Source organism: Pygocentrus nattereri, chromosome 21 (genome assembly GCF_015220715.1).
Source record: "Pygocentrus nattereri isolate fPygNat1 chromosome 21, fPygNat1.pri, whole genome shotgun sequence".
NCBI classification, from domain to species: Eukaryota; Metazoa; Chordata; class Actinopteri; order Characiformes; family Serrasalmidae; genus Pygocentrus; species Pygocentrus nattereri.
In genome coordinates, this window is record NC_051231.1 from 410,001 (window position 1) to 428,397 (window position 18,397).

Consider the following 18,397-nt stretch of genomic DNA (forward strand, 5'->3'; position numbering starts at 1 on the left):
CTCAGTAGCAGTAGTGTTAGCGCTCTGCTGCCAAAACCCCGTTTCCTGTAGGATAAAGGAAGCACAGGTGAGTCTTCTCTGCTGTTTTAGTGAAACTCGTCCTCCTGCTGTCTTAAACTAGAGGAAAGTTCTGAGTGATTAGAAACTATTTAAACTCTTCGTTTTCAGCCATTGGGCTCCATTCACTCCCATTCACTGAGGACTGGCTCGCGGGCGCCCTCTGCTGTCCAGCAGGCCTGGTTTTCATATAACGGGGGAAATAGGAAGCGGCCAGGCTCCTCATGAACCGGCTCTGATAGCTTTTCTCTGATTACGATGCACAGAGAAACAGAATAAGCTAATGCTAATGCTTTCACTACAAAGACCCCCAAGGGGCCGTGGTTAAATAAAAAGTTAATGGCATTGAGTTCCCCCCAAATGTCTTGCGTTACAGTGCAAACGGTTTACAGTCGCTTCTCAAAGTCACACGTGATTCTGCTGTTAACGAGCGCAAACTGAGACGAGACCCAGTCAGAGCTACTTTTACAGACACTGCAGTGAACAGTAGCTGAATCAGCTCAGCGCAGACTGGCCAACCTGGGAACGCAGCCTTCAGCGTTACCCCTGCTAAAGAGCTCTAATGTAGGCCAGGATGTTGGGCACCTCCGGTCCTACGTTTACTCGCTGTCTGACAAGCATGTATTTTGCGAGGGAACAATGTATATATCTATATCTATATATCTATATCTATATATCTATATCTATATATCTATATCTATATATCTATACATTAGCCAAGGTGATTACCGTCCCTAGATTACAGTCTCTGGAGTTTGGGGTAACAGTAAAGGCCTTTAGTCGCCTAATTCTATTTATTCCCTCCCTCAGGAAAGCTTTGAGATGCTGTAATCTGTCGCCATGCCAATCTCTCTCTGTCTCTCTCTCTCTCTCTCTGTCTCTCTCTCTCTCTCTCTCTCTCTGTCTCTCTCTCTCTCTCTCTCTCTCTCTCTCTCTCTCTCTCTCTCTCTCCCTCTGTCTCTCTCTCTCTCTCTCTCTCTCTCTCTGTCTCTCTCTCTGTCTCTCTCTCTGTCTCTCTCTCTCTCTGTCTCTCTCTCTTTCTATGTCTCTCTCTCTGTCTCTCTCTCTGTCTCTCTCTCTCTCTGTCTCTCTCTCTTTCTATGTCTCTCTCTCTCTCTCCCACTCTCTCTCTGTCTCTCTCTCTCTCTCTCTCTCTGTCTCTCTCTCTCTCTGTCTCTCTCTCTCTCTCTCTCTCTCTCTCTTTCTATGTCTCTCTCTCTCTCTCCCACTCTCTCTCTGTCTCTCTCTCTCTCTCTCTCTCTCTGTCTCTCTCTCTCTCTGTCTCTCTCTCTCTCTCTCTCTCTTTCTATGTCTCTCTCTCTCCCTCTCTCTCTCTCTCTCTCTCTCTCTGTCTCTCTCTCTGTCTCTCTCTCTCTCTCTCTCTGTCTCTCTCTCTTTCTATGTCTCTCTCTCTGTCTCTCTCTCTGTCTCTCTCTCTCTCTCTCTCTGTCTCTCTCTCTTTCTATGTCTCTCTCTCTCTCTCCCACTCTCTCTCTGTCTCTCTCTCTCTCTGTCTCTCTCTCTCTCTCTCTCTCTCTCTCTCTTTCTATGTCTCTCTCTCTCCCTCTCTCTCTCTCTCTCTCTCTCTCTCTCTCTCTCTCACCTCTCTCTCTCTCTTTCTGTCTCTCTCTCTCTCTCTTTGTATTTCTCTCTCTCTTTGTATCTCTCTCTCTCTCTCTCTCTCTTTCTCTCTACCTCCCTCGTCGTCTATGCCCCCCCCCTTAACCTTTGAGGTCCCGCCCCCGAGCTCTAACGTGATTGGATAAAGAGTTTCCCTGCGCTCCGTCATTGGCCGACAGGGTCGAGCAGAAAACGGCTGTCTTTACGCGGCGGCGCTGTCGGTGTTAAGCAGCAGGGGAGGCGGAGGGGGAGGCGGAGGAGGAGGAGGCGGAGACTCATTCAGCCCCGAAAGAAAGAGGAGGAGCGGAGCAGCCGGTGCTGGGCCCGCCGAGAGCTCGCGGGCTGTGGGAAAGTAAACAGCTCGCGGATTGTCGCCGCCATAGGAGCACCAGGATGGGCAGGAAGTCTACGGGAAGTCGTTGATGGAATTCCCTCGGGAGCGCTGAAGCTTTCCTGTGGAAGTCCGTCTGCTCGGGATCAGGAGGTGAGCGGCTGGGGCTGGGCGAAAACACGGCTCGCCTGTTACCGCGATGTTAGCTGTGCGGTATTGATGTCGCTTAGAGAGGCGGTTCTCCAGGGGTTCTTCAGCAGCTTGGCATCCTAACAGCAGAACCCTCTCTGGTGCTGTGTAGAACCATTTTCAGAAAGGTTCTATACAGATGTACAACTCAATCAGACATTGGTTTAAGCAGGAAACGGTTCTATATAGAAATAGAACAGTTGCCTTTGGTCAAGAAACCTTGAAGAACCATCAGGGGTTTATACTAGTTGTTGGAACATTGCTGTGAGGATCTGATTGAGCATTAGTGAGGTCAGGTACTCATGCCGGGTGGTCAGTTCTAGCTCATCTGCAAACTCTTAGGTCCAGTTTCCCCTCTTAAACCGTTTCTGCTGATGTACACGCAACACTGCGTGCCTTCAAGGGTTCTCTAGTAAAGATGACGGTTCTACGTAGAACCTCAAACACTCACTTGCATGCATGGCGAAATGGTTCTTTAAATGTTCAGATGTTGTGTTGTATATGGTTTGTGAAAAGGTTTCTATCTAGTACCAAAATGTTCTTCTATGGTTACAAGCTTGACATTGTAACAACAGCAGAACCCCTTTTGGTGCCGTACAGAACCATACACAACACGTTCTCCTTCAATCTGAGGAACAATTTCACCATGTAAGCATGCAAATGGGCCTTTGGGTGTTCATGGTTCTGTATACATAGCTGTGAGGATTTGATTGAGCGTTAGTGAGGTCAGGTACTGATGTTGGATGGTCAGTTCTGGATCTCTCCAGCTCTTCCCAAAGGTATTGGATGGAGCTCCATCACTCCAGAGAACAGAATTCCACTGTTTCCAGGCTCATTCCCTCTGGAGCTCCTCTGCAGTGGATTAGCTTAATTCACTAGAAGGGGCGCCTGGATGTTTTTGGACGTACAGTGAAGGCGGAAAGCCTCTAAACCATCCTGGACGAACATCAGGGCATCCCAGATGAGTTTGTGTTGGATATTTAATCAGTTAATCAGGCCGGCCTTTTTAATTCCAGCCCATATGGCAACCTCAGTATAATCACGGCGTAACCGCTATACGGTCCACACAACCCACACAGTGTGCACTGCTGCTTATTGGCCTCGCTCACACTCACCGTCTGTCCCTCGAGTCTTGCTCTCTCTGCTTGGCCTCCTCTCAACAAAAGCCAGGGGCACTGTGAAAAGGGGTTTCTTGGACGAAGTCGAGGTGGGTGGGGCGAGCAGAGGCCAGGAGGCTGCCCTGTGCTGGATGTTGTGGTTTTCGTGGGCTGTGATGTTGCTCTGGAGTGTGTGATCATCTAGTTCATTAGCGGTTATGAAGTACTGCGAGTGGGTTTGCGTCTAAGGGCAGTGAAGCATATTCAGTTCAAATCCGTGTGCTTTCCTCGCCTGGAGAGTGAAGAGAGGGAGCCCTTGAGTGGTGGGGATGACCGTTGGAAATGTGGGGTGACTTGTGGAAGTTTGGTTTTTGAGCAGTTCCAGGGTTCCAGCCTGGTTATTGGTTCACAACCTTTTTTCAGTTTTTATTCTCATCATTTGAGCTCAGCAGCTGTCTAGTTTTTGTGGATGTTTAATTATGCATGGTCCAAAATTATTTGGATTAAAAGTTGAGAATGTTTTTACATTTAACCTCCTGAAAAGTCACCGTTTCGGAGCTTCGGTCCAGCAGCGACTACATTTTGGTGTTCTCCTTGCTCCAACACGCTCAGTGGTTGGACTATCAGAGCGAGGCCTTCAGAGTCCGATACGTCAGAACTCGGGAAGGTCAATTTATATTAGAAAACTCAGCGCAAGAAAAACCTGAAAAGAGGAAATGGATGAGGCATGAGCGTTTTTCTCAAATTTCCAGTTTAGTTTCGTAGCCAATGAGATTAAACTCATTCATGGTTCCTTTGATGATGCAGAATACTCCAGTAGTGTCTGCAGTGAAGCAGCCTCTTATCATGGAGCTCCCACCCTCATACTTCACTGTTGCTGTGGTGTTCTTGGGACCATCCACACAACCCTCCTTTCTCCAAACATGACGAGCTGAATTATTGCCAAAGATTTCCATTTTTTGTCACTGGAGCAGAGAACATCCTTCCCCAAGAGGTTTCTGAAGCTGCCTAAACACTTCTTAGATTTTAGTTGTGCATTTCATTGATTCTCTGAGTAAATGTTGTTCCTGCTGCCTTCAACTAGACCTGAGCGATTTGGTTAAAATATCTAATCGTGATTTTTCTACTAACATTCAGCTACAATTTCAACTGTGGCTTTATAAATTAAGATCCAGGCCTGTTTTATTTTGGCCATGAAGACCAGAACGTCCACCTTCTCTGGCCTGAGGCTCGACGCCTGAACACAGTGCCAAACTGCCAGTGAGCTGTGGTTGTGATGTCACAACACATGGAGGTTTGGTTGCCTCTGATTGGTCCAACTAAACTATATTTACAGGCAGTTCATAAACTCTTATGTTCCATTTCCCCTCTTAGAACTTAAAACAATGTTTCTAAAGTACACACTTACAAAAGATGGTTCTTCAGGGTTCTTTAGTAAAGATAATGGTTCTGTATAGAACCATGAACACTCAACGACTCACTGTCATGCTTAAAAAGTTCTCTGCATGATGAAATGGTTCTTTAAATTTCCGGACATCGTGTTGTATATGGTTCTATGTGGCACATTTGTGAAAAGGGTTCTATACAGCACCATAATGTTCTTTGTTGTTGTTTCAAGCATACACAACATACTTTTCTCCAATCTGAAGAACCATTTCACCAGGCGAAGAACCATTAAAGCATGCAGATGCCGGTTTTGTATAAATTGTCTTAAGTTGTGATATCTTAGCTTTTTTTGCACCGTCCCAACTTATTTGGAAATAAGGTTATAGAATTTTAAAAAACTGTTGGAGTTCCCCTTTAAGGAACCTTCTGATCACACCTGATCCAACTAACCCCATCACCTAATTACAAGCCCCTTCCTGAGCTGAAGTGGGTGCATCAGAGGAGGAAAACTCCAAAATATGCGAGGATGCTCCAGGACCAGGCTGAGGCACAAAGTGTAGTAGAAGCTTGTAGCCCACCGATTATCATCGGCATGCCTGAGTCTGACGCTGTAGAGCACTGAGAACCACAAAGATAGGCAGAACGTGTGAACCAGGCCACCCTCTCCTCAATTCCTCTAAACTCTGAACTCGCATTGTAAATACATCAGCATGCAGAAGAGCGCTGCCGCCCTCTAATCTGGGTCTCGGGTCACGCCCCCTTTCCCCTTTCACCGACTTTCCTCGGTCTCCCTGTGTTTAGACCACTTTAGAAAACAGGGGCTGTTCCATTTCTCCTTGTTTTACCCTCTAAAATCCCCCCGTGTCATTAGCAGTCTGTGAGTGTTTGAGGGAAAGCTCCACTACAACCGCAGCCTGTCAGCATGTGGCCCCCCCGCCCCCCCAAACACAGTCATCACCCCACCGGCTTTCGCTGGCCAATGAGAGGCAGCTGTATCACTGGAGCGCTCCTGGATGAGAGCGAGGCTCGGCGGCTGTAGGCGCTGGTGGATGTTTCTGTGTTTAAGCAAGAGCTTTACTCCGAATGTATTCAGCCGAGGCCGGGGTCAGTGTCCCGCTGCGGTGGCGTGTAGGGAATTCTGACATGTAATTCAGTGTAAAAGTCTGTTATACTGAGTGATACAGGTAAAGTAACAGCACTGACAGAATTACAGAATCATGAGCTTTGCTAAAATAAAGTTAACCGCCAGTTTAGTTTCAAAACGACGTGTTTTTAGGCGCCCAGGACCCAATCAGTCTTCTTACTGTCACTGATGACCTCAGAAAATTCAATAAATAACCGTGAATAATAATAAAAATCTGTTTCCTTTATTTATTTTAAAATATTACTGTTTTAATGAATGAGCATATTTACAGTACACACCCTGTCGGCGGCAAAAAAACAAGCAAACACAGAAACAACATAAGTGCACATTAATCTCAGTCGAGGGAAATGATCAGTGAATCGTGATATTGATTTGAGATCGTATTGCCCAGCACTACCTGCTGCTGATTTAGCCATGCAACATGCTTTGATGATTGTTTTCATGCTTTTTAATACTTTTATTCGTTTTAGCTGCATTAGCCTTGTGTGGCTCAAGCAGCGGCGCAGAAAAACAAACTTGGCTGATTGTCTGCAGCTGGCTGAGCCGTCACTGATCTGATCGAATGTCCTGCAGTAGCTAACTGTGGATTTAGATGCAGAAACGTGCCCATGAGTCAGCGCCTAACGGTCAGAGAGGGATTGTAAAGGCCTGGCTGAGGTCAGAGGGGCCTCCTGTTAGATGTGACACTGGATATTTGACCGTCTCAGCTTTAGGTGTAGGGTGGGGTCAGTTCACCTCTTAGTGAACAGACTTTTTGAAAGGCTCTTTAGCTGACTTGCTGCTTTAGGCCTTAAATAGGTCACAAGCAGGTCGGCCACTTGCTACAGAACCTGCCCTTTGACATAAGCCAATCTTTGGGATGTAAACAAAGCCATTGAGATTCATTCTTTGATGTGAAGTGTCTTTACAGTGGTGGTGATAGGAACCAGGGGTCACACCATCAACAACACAGATACAAACATTTTATTTACTGTCCAGAGCCACCAGAGAACCGACACAAGTCTGAGGTTCTAAATGGAATGTTGAGCATAGAGTGCAGTGGTCAGTGTGAAAAGCATAGCTTTCTTCAGGTACTGGTTTGCCCTCTGCTGCCCTGCATGCACCTGTCCATCATGACTGCATTTTAAAAGTGATGTTTTAAGCCAAGACTGTCTCTCAAAATGAAGATGAAACAACATCTCAGCCATCAGGCCGAATAAACGCCGTGCTCAGCTTTTAGAGCACGCAGGACCAGATCTGCCCAAATGAATCAAATAAATAAACGACTCACTAAATGAATCAGAATGGCAAAGAATGATGATACATCTAAAAATAAAGACATCTACAGTCATCATTTTATTTATGATCTTATTTATTAATACTTTAATTTCTATGTCTGCATTTGCTCATGTCTGTTTACAAATTCCCCTCCTCACCAATTTTTATATTTATTTATTTTGCTATTTATGCTTCTTTATTCATTTTTTCATTTGTTATGTATTTATTTATTTCCATAACTATACATTTCTTATTTTACTTATTTATCTATTTATGTATTTCTGTATTTCCTTGTCCCTATGTCAATAAAACGGACTGTCAATCAATGATGTCACAGTGGGACTAATACGTGTCACTTAGTCTAATCCAAAAATCTAGATACAGAAAAATAAATGAAAATTAATCAATTTAATTTTAAAAAATCTGAAATATGTAACTGCAGAAAAAGGAAGTGTGTATAATTACATTTAAAAAAGGAATATAGACCTTATTTAGTTATTTTTATTTATTGATTAATTATTTATTATTTATTTTTATTTATTTTTCTTTTTGACAGGTTTGGTCCATCATATTAGAGACATTAAACTACAGACATCAGACATCTGGTTCCTGTCACCTCCACTGTGAACAAGGGCTTTTCACTCCGAATCACTTCCATCTTAGTGCTTTAGTTTTGCACAACTATTGAAAAATTGGTGGAGTTTCCATCTGAAACAAAGCAGTGTGAGATACACCGTCCACCCTTTAAAGGGAGCGCGAGAGAGTGACCCTCCCGTGGACGTCAGGTGGTGTCTGACACTCTGTGACACACTTATCTATAAAAATGGACTGTAATGCGGCAAAACTCCAGCTTCACGCTGCGGCTTTTAGCTCTGCCATGCGTTTCAGGCCATTTAGTTCAAAGGTCTCTCACGATTAGCAAACAGGTTTATCTGCACTCTGAGTGTTCTTTGTGGACGTCTGGTGTCTCGCATGCGTGGGTTTCTAACCCCTGTGGGCTACAGACGAGGATAATAGCACTCAAACAAAAGACGCTGAGATGAATAGCCTCTTCTGAAGGGCCTGCATGGGACCGCATGGGACCGCGGGCTTCTGTTGTGGTCGTTATAGAGCTGCACTCACGTGTGCAGTGCTTTGTGTTTGGAGTCAGGAAGATCACTGCACGCCAAGAACGTGTTCTCGATATTAACCTCTTAGGGTCGGTTCTCTGATCGGGGGTTTGTGTGCTAAAGGCTAAACCTGGGGTCACAACCCAAATGTTAAGAAGAGCCATTTTGTCCTGTCAGCGGAAGTCATATGGTGTTCCCGCGAGGTTGCTATGGCATTCCCACATATCGCTGAAGAAAACCTTGTATCTAAATACATGTGACCCTTTACATTGTATGTAAGTTTCATGATGAATGGACCAGGAGAAATGGCCCAAAATGACTTGTGAGAATGTCGGGTTCCATTGACTTCCATTAAAAGTGAAGTATGTTTCTTTTTTCTCCTGTGAAGTTATCATTTTGGACATATGAGGTTTTGTTCCGACATGTTGTTGGGACATTGCTTGGTGCTTGATAGGTGAATGTTAGGGTGTTAATAGGCTTCTGCTATGGTTTCCAGCTGGTTGCTATGCTAAGGCGTTGCTAGGCCTTTGCGTTGGTGTTCTAGGTGGTCACCAAAGTGTTACTAAGGTGTTGCCATGCCATCCCATGTGGTTTCTAAGGTGCTGCTAGTCCATTGCTGTGCTATCCCAGGTGGTTACTTTAAGCTTTAGCTGAGGTGTATGCTTTTCTCACATCTCCGGCAGGAAACTTTTCCGTAAAAGTGGAATAATATCTTGTAAAATCTTCCGACATTCATTTCTGTTCTTGTTTCTTTATATCGTCCCTCGTGCTCTCCAATATTCTAATTCTGGGCTCCTCACAGTTCCCTCAACTAGACTTTCTACTATGGGTGGCAGATCTTTCAGTGCTGCTGCTCCCAAACTCGGGAATTCTCTACCTTCCACTCTTTGTAATTGTTCTTTTCTGGCTTCCTTCAAATCCCTGCTAAAAACCTTAATTTTTCTTTTCTGTAGTCTTCGGTTCGGCGAATGAGAAGGGACGTCAGCTTTAGGACTTTAGTGTTTGTTTCTCTCTGCAGATTAAACGTATCAGGGAACCAGCTGGAGTGACTATAAACACTAATCAGTCCGTTCGTCTCCAGATTATCGAAGTCCGTCTTAAATCTCTCTCTTTGCCGTTTTGTAGCTACGGGTCTTTGAGTGTTCATAGTTCTATTTAGAACCATTACTAAAGAACCTTTGAAGAACCATGATTTTTTTTAAGAGTATAGCTCAATTGGTTTGCAGTAACATCCCTGCAGTTACTGAAAAATAGGCGTACGTACGTAATAAGCCTGGGATTTGAAGGTGTTTGTGAACATCAAACGCAGGGTTTCAGTGCTGATGGCTGTTTGTAGCTGAAGGAGAACTTCTGTCCATCAATAAAACATCTGTGCATGTCTGAGCTGCCAAGGTGGTGGCAGAGTCAGCGCTGAGACAGCACAGCGTGCTTGGCTGCATAAATCGCTGTTCACACTGACTCCTGAATCTTTCTCGCCTCTACACCGGTCAGCCATAACATTCTGACCACCTCCTTGTTTCTGCGCTCACTGTCCACTTTATCAGCTCCACTCTGTAGTTCTACAGTTACAGACTGTAGTCCATCTGTATCTCTGATACTCTGTTACCCTGTTCTTCAGTGGTCAGGACCCCCATGGACCCTCACAGAGCAGGTACTGTTTGGGTGGTGGGTCATTCTCAGCACTGCAGTAACACTGACGTGGTGGTGGTGTGTTAGTGTGTGTTGTACTGATACGTGTGGATCAGACACAGAGTTTTTAAACACTGTGTCCACTCACTGTCCACTCTATTGCTTTGTCGGTCCACCTTGTAGATGTAAAGTCAGAGACGACAGCTCATCTGCTGCTGCACAGTTTGTGTTGGTCGTCCTCTAGTCCTTCATCAGTGGTCACAGGACGCTGCCCACAGGACGCTGCCCACAGGACGCTGCCCACAGGACGCTGCCCACAGGACGCTGCCCACAGGATATTTTTGGTTGGTGGACTATTCTCAGTCCAGCAGTGACACTGAGGTGTTTAAAAGCTCCAGCAGCACTGCTGTGTCTGATCCACTCAGACCAGCACAACACACACTAACACACCACCACCACGTCAGTGTTACTGCAGTGCTGAGAATGACCCACCACCCAAACAGTACCTGCTCTGTGAGGGTCCATGGGGGTCCTGACCACTGAAGAACAGGGTAACAGAGTATCAGAGAAACAGATGGACTACAGTCTGTAACTGTAGAACTACAGAGAGCAGCTATACGGTCAGTGGAGCTGATAAAGTGGACAGTAGAAACGAGGAGGTGGTCCTGATGTTCTGGCTGATCACTGTTTGTTACTTGGGCTTTGTAAAGCAGTGACCGGTCCTGAGGCTGGTGTTTACATGTGTATAAATGCTGTTTGTTTAACAGGGCTGTTCCCAAGCGTCTGTATCTCTCTGCATTGCTTGCTTTCTCCTGTTATCTCAAGAAATACCCTGGGACATTTCCGCATCACATTCCACTGCCCTTCCTTATGTCAGTACACTGTAGTTACAGGACGGGTAAATTTGGGACCATCTAACTTTTCAAAAGTGGGAACCTTTCAAAAAACCTTTCAAAAGGAGGAAACGTCTGATGCTCTCTTAATATTTGGCGGAACTGAGGCGCCTCAGTAGGCAGCGTACTTGAGGAATCTACATTTACATTTACAGCTTTTAGCAGACGCTCTTATAAGAAGTGCTTTGTCTGTCTAGAGAAAGTATCTTTGCTAGTTACCAACAGGTTAGGGTTATCTAAGACCTGCGAAAACAGATGGTGGTACCGGAAATAATTCAATTAAATTCAATTCAACTTCATTGTCATTATGCAATACAGGGTAGTGCAGTATAAAGAAACACTATGGGGCGACTTTTCCAGTGCAGTAATAAAAGATGCATAGTAAACAGTAAAAGACTAAAGACGGTAAAGGACAGACAGAATGAGCGGTCAGTAGGTTCAGGTGTTGAACGTAGACGAGATGTGTGTAGGCAGGTGTTACAGGTGCACTGGACGTATAGACAGTTAGTGCACAGTCAGATATTCAGTGTTTCAGGTATAGAGACAGAAAGGTGCTGGTGAACTGCAGTGCAGTCCAGTAAATTGGCAGCGTGGGGTCGTCAGCAGGTTGAATGTTAAGTTACTGTTTTCCAATGTCCAGTAATGTTTGTCGATCGTACAAACGAGCAGCGTCGCCACGAGACGCAGCAAAATATTTCCAGTAAGACTGAAAATGAAGGATTTAAATATTCATCTTCTAGATCAGAGATCTTCAGATCTGGACCTTGAGTCCGGTTTCCAGTGCTGTATTTCATAAACACTAGTAGGTAATTGAACTGCAAATGAAGTTGATGCTCACCTAGGCACTGGAGACTGGATTAAAGGTCCAGATCTGAAGATCTCTGTTCTGATGATGTTTGTTCATATTTTCAGGTAAAGCGGTGCAGTGTTTTTAAAAAAGCTGCGGTATGAAGTTTGAGTTTTACGTTTACGTCACGTCGTCTTCTGTGAGTTTATCGGCTGGTTGTAAAGCAGAAATCTGATTACTGTCTGACTCCTGTAGACCTGGAGTTTCCCCGTTATCTGATTACTGTCTGACTCCTGTAGACCTGGAGTTTCCCCATTATCTGATTACTGTCTGACTCCTGTAGACCTGGAGTTTCCCCATTATCTGATTACTGTCTGACTCCTGTAGACCTGGAGTTTCCCCGTTATCTGATTACTGTCTGACTCATGTAGACCCGGAGTTTCCCCATTATCTGATTACTGTCTGACTCATGTAGACCTGGAGTTTCCCCATTATCTGATTACTGTCTGACTCCTGTAGACCTGGAGTTTCCCCATTATCTGATTACTGTCTGACTCCTGTAGACCCGGAGTTTCCCCATTATCTGATTACTGTCTGACTCATGTAGACCTGGAGTTTCTCCATTATCTGATTACTGTCTGACTCCTGTAGACCTGGAGTTTCCCCATTATCTGATTACTGTCTGACTCATGTAGACCTGGAGTTTCTCCATTATCTGATTACTGTCTGACTCCTGTAGACCTGGAGTTTCCCCATTATCTGATTACTGTCTGACTCCTGTAGACCTGGAGTTTCCCCATTATCTGATTACTGTCTGACTCCTGTAGACCTGGAGTTTCCCCATTATCTGATTACTGTCTGACTCCTGTAGACCTGGAGTTTCCCCATTATCTGATTACTGTCTGACTCCTGTAGACCTGGAGTTTCCCCATTATCTGATTACTGTCTGACTCCTGTAGACCTGGAGTTTCCCCGTTATCTGATTACTGTCTGACTCCTGTAGACCTGGAGTTTCCCCGTTATCTGATTACTGTCTGACTCCTGTAGACCTGGAGTTTCCCCGTTATCTGATTACTGTCTGACTCCTGTAGACCTGGAGTTTCCCCGTTATCTGATTACTGTATGACTCCTGTAGACCTGGAGTTTCCCCGTTATCTGATTACTGTATGACTCCTGTAGACCTGGAGTTTCCCCGTTATCTGATTACTGTGAATAGTGATCAGATTATTAAGTGCATGTAAACGCACTCAGTGCATTATGACGTCTCATCCTCAAGGCATTAGAGGCCTTGCATGTTTCAATATCTGGGTCCTGTCACCACCACTGTGACCAAAAAAGTAGTTTGGCAAAGAAAATGATTTTATTCCTTCTTCGTTTCTTTCTTTCTTTTGTTTTATGAACATGAATCTGTGTTGAATACAGTCGTAAAGGATTAGCAAATACTTTGCTTTATGCTAACAAACCTTTTTCTGTTTTTTATGGTCTGAAAAAGTTCAGTTATTAGAAAATTTCCAAAGCCAAATTTTCTCATCCATGATCAATCCAGTAGCCCCAAAGCAAAACATAAGGAATTCCCAGTCAGTGGGTCTCCACATCCACAGCTGACCTCCTACAAACATTCCTGTGTTGTTTATCCGCTACACACCAGCTGTTCTGCTTTACTATTGTCCATTGAAGCGTCCATGATGCCGTTCTCTGAGTTTGTCCTGCTGCCTGTGTCTTGTGTCGGCCCTCGTGGCTTTATGATTGAGGACTGCGTGTCTTTATGATTTCCGTATCGCGGAAGGAGCTCCCTGATGCAGCTTCACTGGAAAAACATCTCACAAAGCAATTACTGTGAACTGTAATGCAGTCGAGAGGCCCTCCGCAGACCCCTAAGCCCACTGTGAAGGCACTTCATGCTAATTTTCTCAATGTATTTAGAGGCTGGATGTTTTCCCCCCTCAGAAACCACAAATCATATTACAGAGTCTCGCTGGAAGCTGTGACCGATCCGATTCAGCTTTAATGGTTCGCTAATGCAATGCAGTTTCACCATAATCACGTTGGCTTTTGTTCCTTTCAGCCAGATTTGTTCAGTGTTTTGCGCTATTAGAAAGATTATTTTTAAATAAGCAAATTAAATACGTAATTTTACTGTCAACTTAAATATACAGCAGGGTCCAAAAGTCTGACACCATGTTGAAAATCTGATGCTGCGTATGGGAAAATTTGAAGTTTGATTTGTTGAAATTACAACAAAGAAAAGTTCTGCAGAACGTGGTTTAACATCGTCCTGCTGAAATGATCAAGGCCTTCCCTGAAAAAAGATTCCTCCAGATTCTCTGAGTCTTTAATGATGTTCTGCACCGTAGACGATGGAAAGCAGAAGCTCTTTGCTGTTTTATGTTGAGGAACGTTCTTCTTGATTTGTTGCTCTATTTGATGGTCCAGTCTTTCACAGAGTGGTGACCCCTCCTCATCTTCACTTCTGACTCCGCCTCTCTGAGATGCTCTTTATACCCAGTCATGTTACTGACCTGCTGCCAATCAACCACCAGGTGTTTTTTAGCATCACACACCTTTCCCAGCCTTTTGTTCCCTGTCCGAACATTGATCAAAATCAAAATGTGAGTGTGGTCAGTTTGTCCAGATCAGTATTAATGTTGTTTTGTTCCAGCCGGTCTGTGAAGCTTCTTACAGCCCGTTTAGTTTGGCAAATGGTGTTGGGTTCATTTCTGGCTGATTCCAGGTTGTTCAGCTGTTCTTCTGTCACAGCTGCCGACTGAAAAGCTGCTCAGTGGTGACGACAGTTTGGGAATTTAGTGTCGTCTCGTCTTCAGAGTCGGACCAAATCGGCTGTCGGTCAGATGTGGTCTTAACAGTGTCCGTTTTCTGTTTGTGGCAGAGTAAGAAGTGAAAATGTTAGAACGCTTATTAACCAATCAGCTTGCGTGGCCGGAACTAACTGTAGTATAATTAGACGTATTTGTGTGTCTGTAGTTTATCGGACTGCATTAGATCATCTCCTCCATTTCAGTGAAGAAAAGAAAAAGCAGCAAACTCAAAGCAGCGGCTCCATGGTCTCTCACCGGTTCCCTCCCTAGTTTGGCGTCATGCAGCCTCATTAGGACTGCCAGTAAAGAGGAGTCTTCATAGGACGGTCCTACCGAGGACCCCCACTACCTCGGCTGCAGCCTGGACGTTGGAACGCAGCTCAAACACAGATGCTCCATTTTAACTACAACCCCACATCGCATAGTCGATGACGTTGACCTTCTACCCTGTGATCTAATGAATAGCCCGGCGTTCTCAGTGACGAATGCTGAAACAATGCTTTGGGAGCTTGTCCCAAGGTTTCTGCCACAAGAGCCCCATTGTGTGTGGCAGCGCATGCAGTGGGCTGGTGGGAGAGAGTGTGTTTGCAGTCCGCTGGGTGGGTTATGGGACTGTGCTTCAGTGGTCTTGGCAAGGCAGACGCACATAAAGAGGCCTACTGATGGAAGATATGAGGAGCAGGCCTGTTGCGTCACCGGCTGAAGCGCGAATTGTAGATTGTAGCTAATTCTGCCTGCAAGTCTCAACAGAGAGAGTCCGTTTTGGTCCAGCAACAAATCGGAGGGTTCGCTTGGAGGGAAATCCCTTCAGAAACTATGGATGCATGTCGGATAGCTAGTGTTGCTCTGTTAAAGGGAGAGTTCACCACAGTAGCAGCACTATGTAAGACTTTTTCAAATGGTGGAAAGCAGTGTTACATAATGTTCCTCCACACCTTGCAATTAGGTCGCTCTACAGAAACGTCCACTTTCTGTCTCTCCATAGGAGTCACGTAATGAAGGAAACACCAGAGACGTTTTTAATGATCAGTGCGTTTTACAGAACATCAAATCACACGCTGTCCATCAGGGAACGTCCACTAAAATATGGAATTTAATCCATTTGTGTTTCTATTTTTTCACCGTGACCTCAGAATAAAGTCACACCAGTGACGTCAGCTAGAAGCTTCATATGAGGTCATGAGCTGAATGAGAAGATCTCTGAGAACTGAGAGATTATTGCAGCTAAAATTGCAGAAATATGTTCTTTACCTCAAAATATGGCCTCAGCCTTCACGCACGACTGAGGGGACGAGCTCTTCTATGGTGAGTGGAATTCTATATGATTGATTTAAAAACCAATATTGCTAAATTGAGGCTCACGGAGGTATAATTGTTAAAATAACACAGTTGTGTATTAAAACGAGCCTCAGAGATTATGTGATTGATTCAGTTCGACCAGGGGTGCCCAAAGTTTTGCACACGACAGTGTGAGGATAAAGTGAGGGAAGAAAAATCCTCATATGATCCATATAGGAACTATTCTCCTATTGTTGAGTCGTAGGCTGTGAACTGCGGTTGTTATATTGCCCCCTACTTTGCGCCTCGTGTGGGATGTGATGTCATCTCCCCGGAGAGAGTGAGAAAAGAGCTACTGCGGCCAGGAATGTTCCAGCAGAAGAAACCGTTGTGAGTTAATCAAAACATAAAGCAGATGCTTTGAGAGGGAGCTGCCTGAGATGTTTCCTCCTACGTGTTGTAGCTCAGGCCTTGTTAGGCGATTCTTGTCCTTCGACAGCGGTGTAGAAATGATGAGGAGGAATGGGAGAACGCAGCAAATGGGAAGTACATGTGCTCCTATCTAATCTCTGCTCTAAAGGAAATACTTCATTCCCATGACTCTTGGGCCTCGTCCCATTTGACCCCTCGCCCCTACCACTGAGCCCTCAGCCCTTTGTTTTGTGTGTTCTTGTTTAGGGGTATAGTGTCCCGATTCTTGTTGAGATAGAGGGGCAGGGCAAAGTTTTGGGGCTGCATGACCCTCCAAACTGAGGTTTTTCAGAGACTCCACAGAAAAACCAGTAAGACGGAGAACAAGAGAACAAAGAATTTTCTCTGTTATAAATTACGATAACCATCATATTATATTCGGTTAATGTTTCGGCGTTTTTTGGTTGTTTTTCTTCATAACAAGCATAAAAAACCACTAACGGCGCTAACTCTCCCGTTCCACCTTAAATAGTCCAGTAGTGACGCCTGAAGCGCCAGAATGTAACTGCTGCACCATTTAAGGTGGAACGGGAAAATTCTTTGAAGGCGTCTGATCCCTAAATGTAACTAAAGCCCAGCAGTGAGGAGCTGAACTTTCCCCTCCTCTGCTGTCCCTGCAGACGGGCAGGGTCGCCTACAGAGCGGCGCTAGTAGCTGTTTACTTTACCTTGGCACTGGAGCTACAACGCTTACATACAACCCCAATTCCAAAAAAGTTGTGACGCTGTGTAAAATGTAAAATAAATGTAAATAAAAACATAATGCAATGACTCGCAAACCTCCTAGACACATTTTATTCACAATGGAACATAGAACACACATCATATGTTGAAAGACATTGACAATGTCTGGATGGGAGCATGTCACTATTGTCAGAAACAAAAGCTCGCATCTCCATTATTGTTGCTTTTAAACTTTTTTACATAATTTGAATAAAAAAAAAAACACCTGTTCTTTATATTGTATGTGAATTTCATGATGAATGTACCAAAAGAAATGCCCAAAATTACTTGGGGAAAACGTCTGGTTCCATTGGCTTCCATTAAAAATAAATATGTTTTTCCTTCTCCTGTAACGTTACCATTTTGGAGATACGAGGTTTTGTTCCGACAGCAGTGATATATTCTTCTAAAACTTCTTTATACTGTTCAGCATTGATGGAGCCTTTCCAGATGTGTGAGCTGCCCATGCCATGAGCACTAATGCAGCCTCAGACCATCAGAAACACAAGCTTTTGAACTGTGTGCTGATAATAAGCTGGATGCTTTGTCTCCTATTGAGTCTGCAGGACGCGGTGTCCATTATTTCTAAAAAGACTTTCAAATTTTGGTTCATCTGACCACAGAACAGTTTTCCATGCTGCCTCAGTCCATTTTAAATGAGTTCAGGCCCAGAGAAGGTGGCAGTGTTTCTGGCTCCTGTTTATATCTGGCTTCTTCTCTGCCTGATGCAGCTTTAACCTGTTTGTGGATTGTAGAGTGAACTGTGTTCACAGACACTGATTTCTGGAAGTGTTTCGAGCTCATGCAGTGATTTCAGTTCAGAATCAGGCCTGTTTTTAATGCAGCGCCGCCTGAGAGCCTGAAGATCACGAGTGTCCAGTACTGACCGTCGGCCTGGTCCACTGCGTACGGGGATTTCTCCAGATTCTCTGAATCTTCTGATGATGTTATGTACTGTAGATGGTGGGATTTCCAAAGTCTTCACACTTTTATGTTGAACATTTTTCTAAAATTGTTCCACAATTTTTAGACGCAGTTTTTCTCAGGTTGGTGATCCTCTGCCCATCTTTGCTTCTGGGAGTCTCTGAGAGTCTCCGCCTCTCTAAAATGCTCTTTTATACTCAGTCCTGTGAGTTAGTTCCAAATTTGCTCCTCCAGCTGTTTTTATTAGTACCACTTACTTTTCCAGCCTTTTGCTGCTCCTGTTCCAACTTTTCTGAGATGCGCTGCTGCCGTCAAGCTCTAAACGAGTTAATGTTTTTCAGGAAATGGTAAAATGTCTCACTTTCAACATCTGATACGTGTTCTGTTATATATGGGTCTACTATATTTACAAATTATTGCATTCTGCTTTTATTTACATTTATTTATATTTTACACAGCGTCCCAACATTTTTAGAATTGGGGTTATAATCAGACTGGGGTGCCCAAACATCTGCATATGCCTATATTATATGTTTTGTTGATTTCCTCAACACACTTATACAATTTTTAATGAACATATATTGTATTGTTTGTTTGTTTTTTGGCATATGACTGTATGATTGTTGTTGTTGTTGTTGTTGTTGTTGTTGTTGTTGTTGTTGTTGTTGTTGTTGTTTTGCACTTTTA

General features: G+C 44.3%; 1 protein-coding gene across 1 annotated transcript in view; it reads left to right on the forward strand.

Moving 5' to 3' along the window:
• The first annotated feature begins 1,959 nt into the window (after positions 1-1,959).
• The window catches only part of arhgef10la (Rho guanine nucleotide exchange factor (GEF) 10-like a), a 263,737-nt gene continuing 247,299 nt past the window's right edge, over positions 1,960-18,397 (forward strand). The window contains exon 1 of the mRNA XM_017716475.2: positions 1,960-2,161. The gene's annotated coding sequence lies outside the window, so the exon portion shown is untranslated. The remainder of the gene's footprint in view (positions 2,162-18,397) is intronic.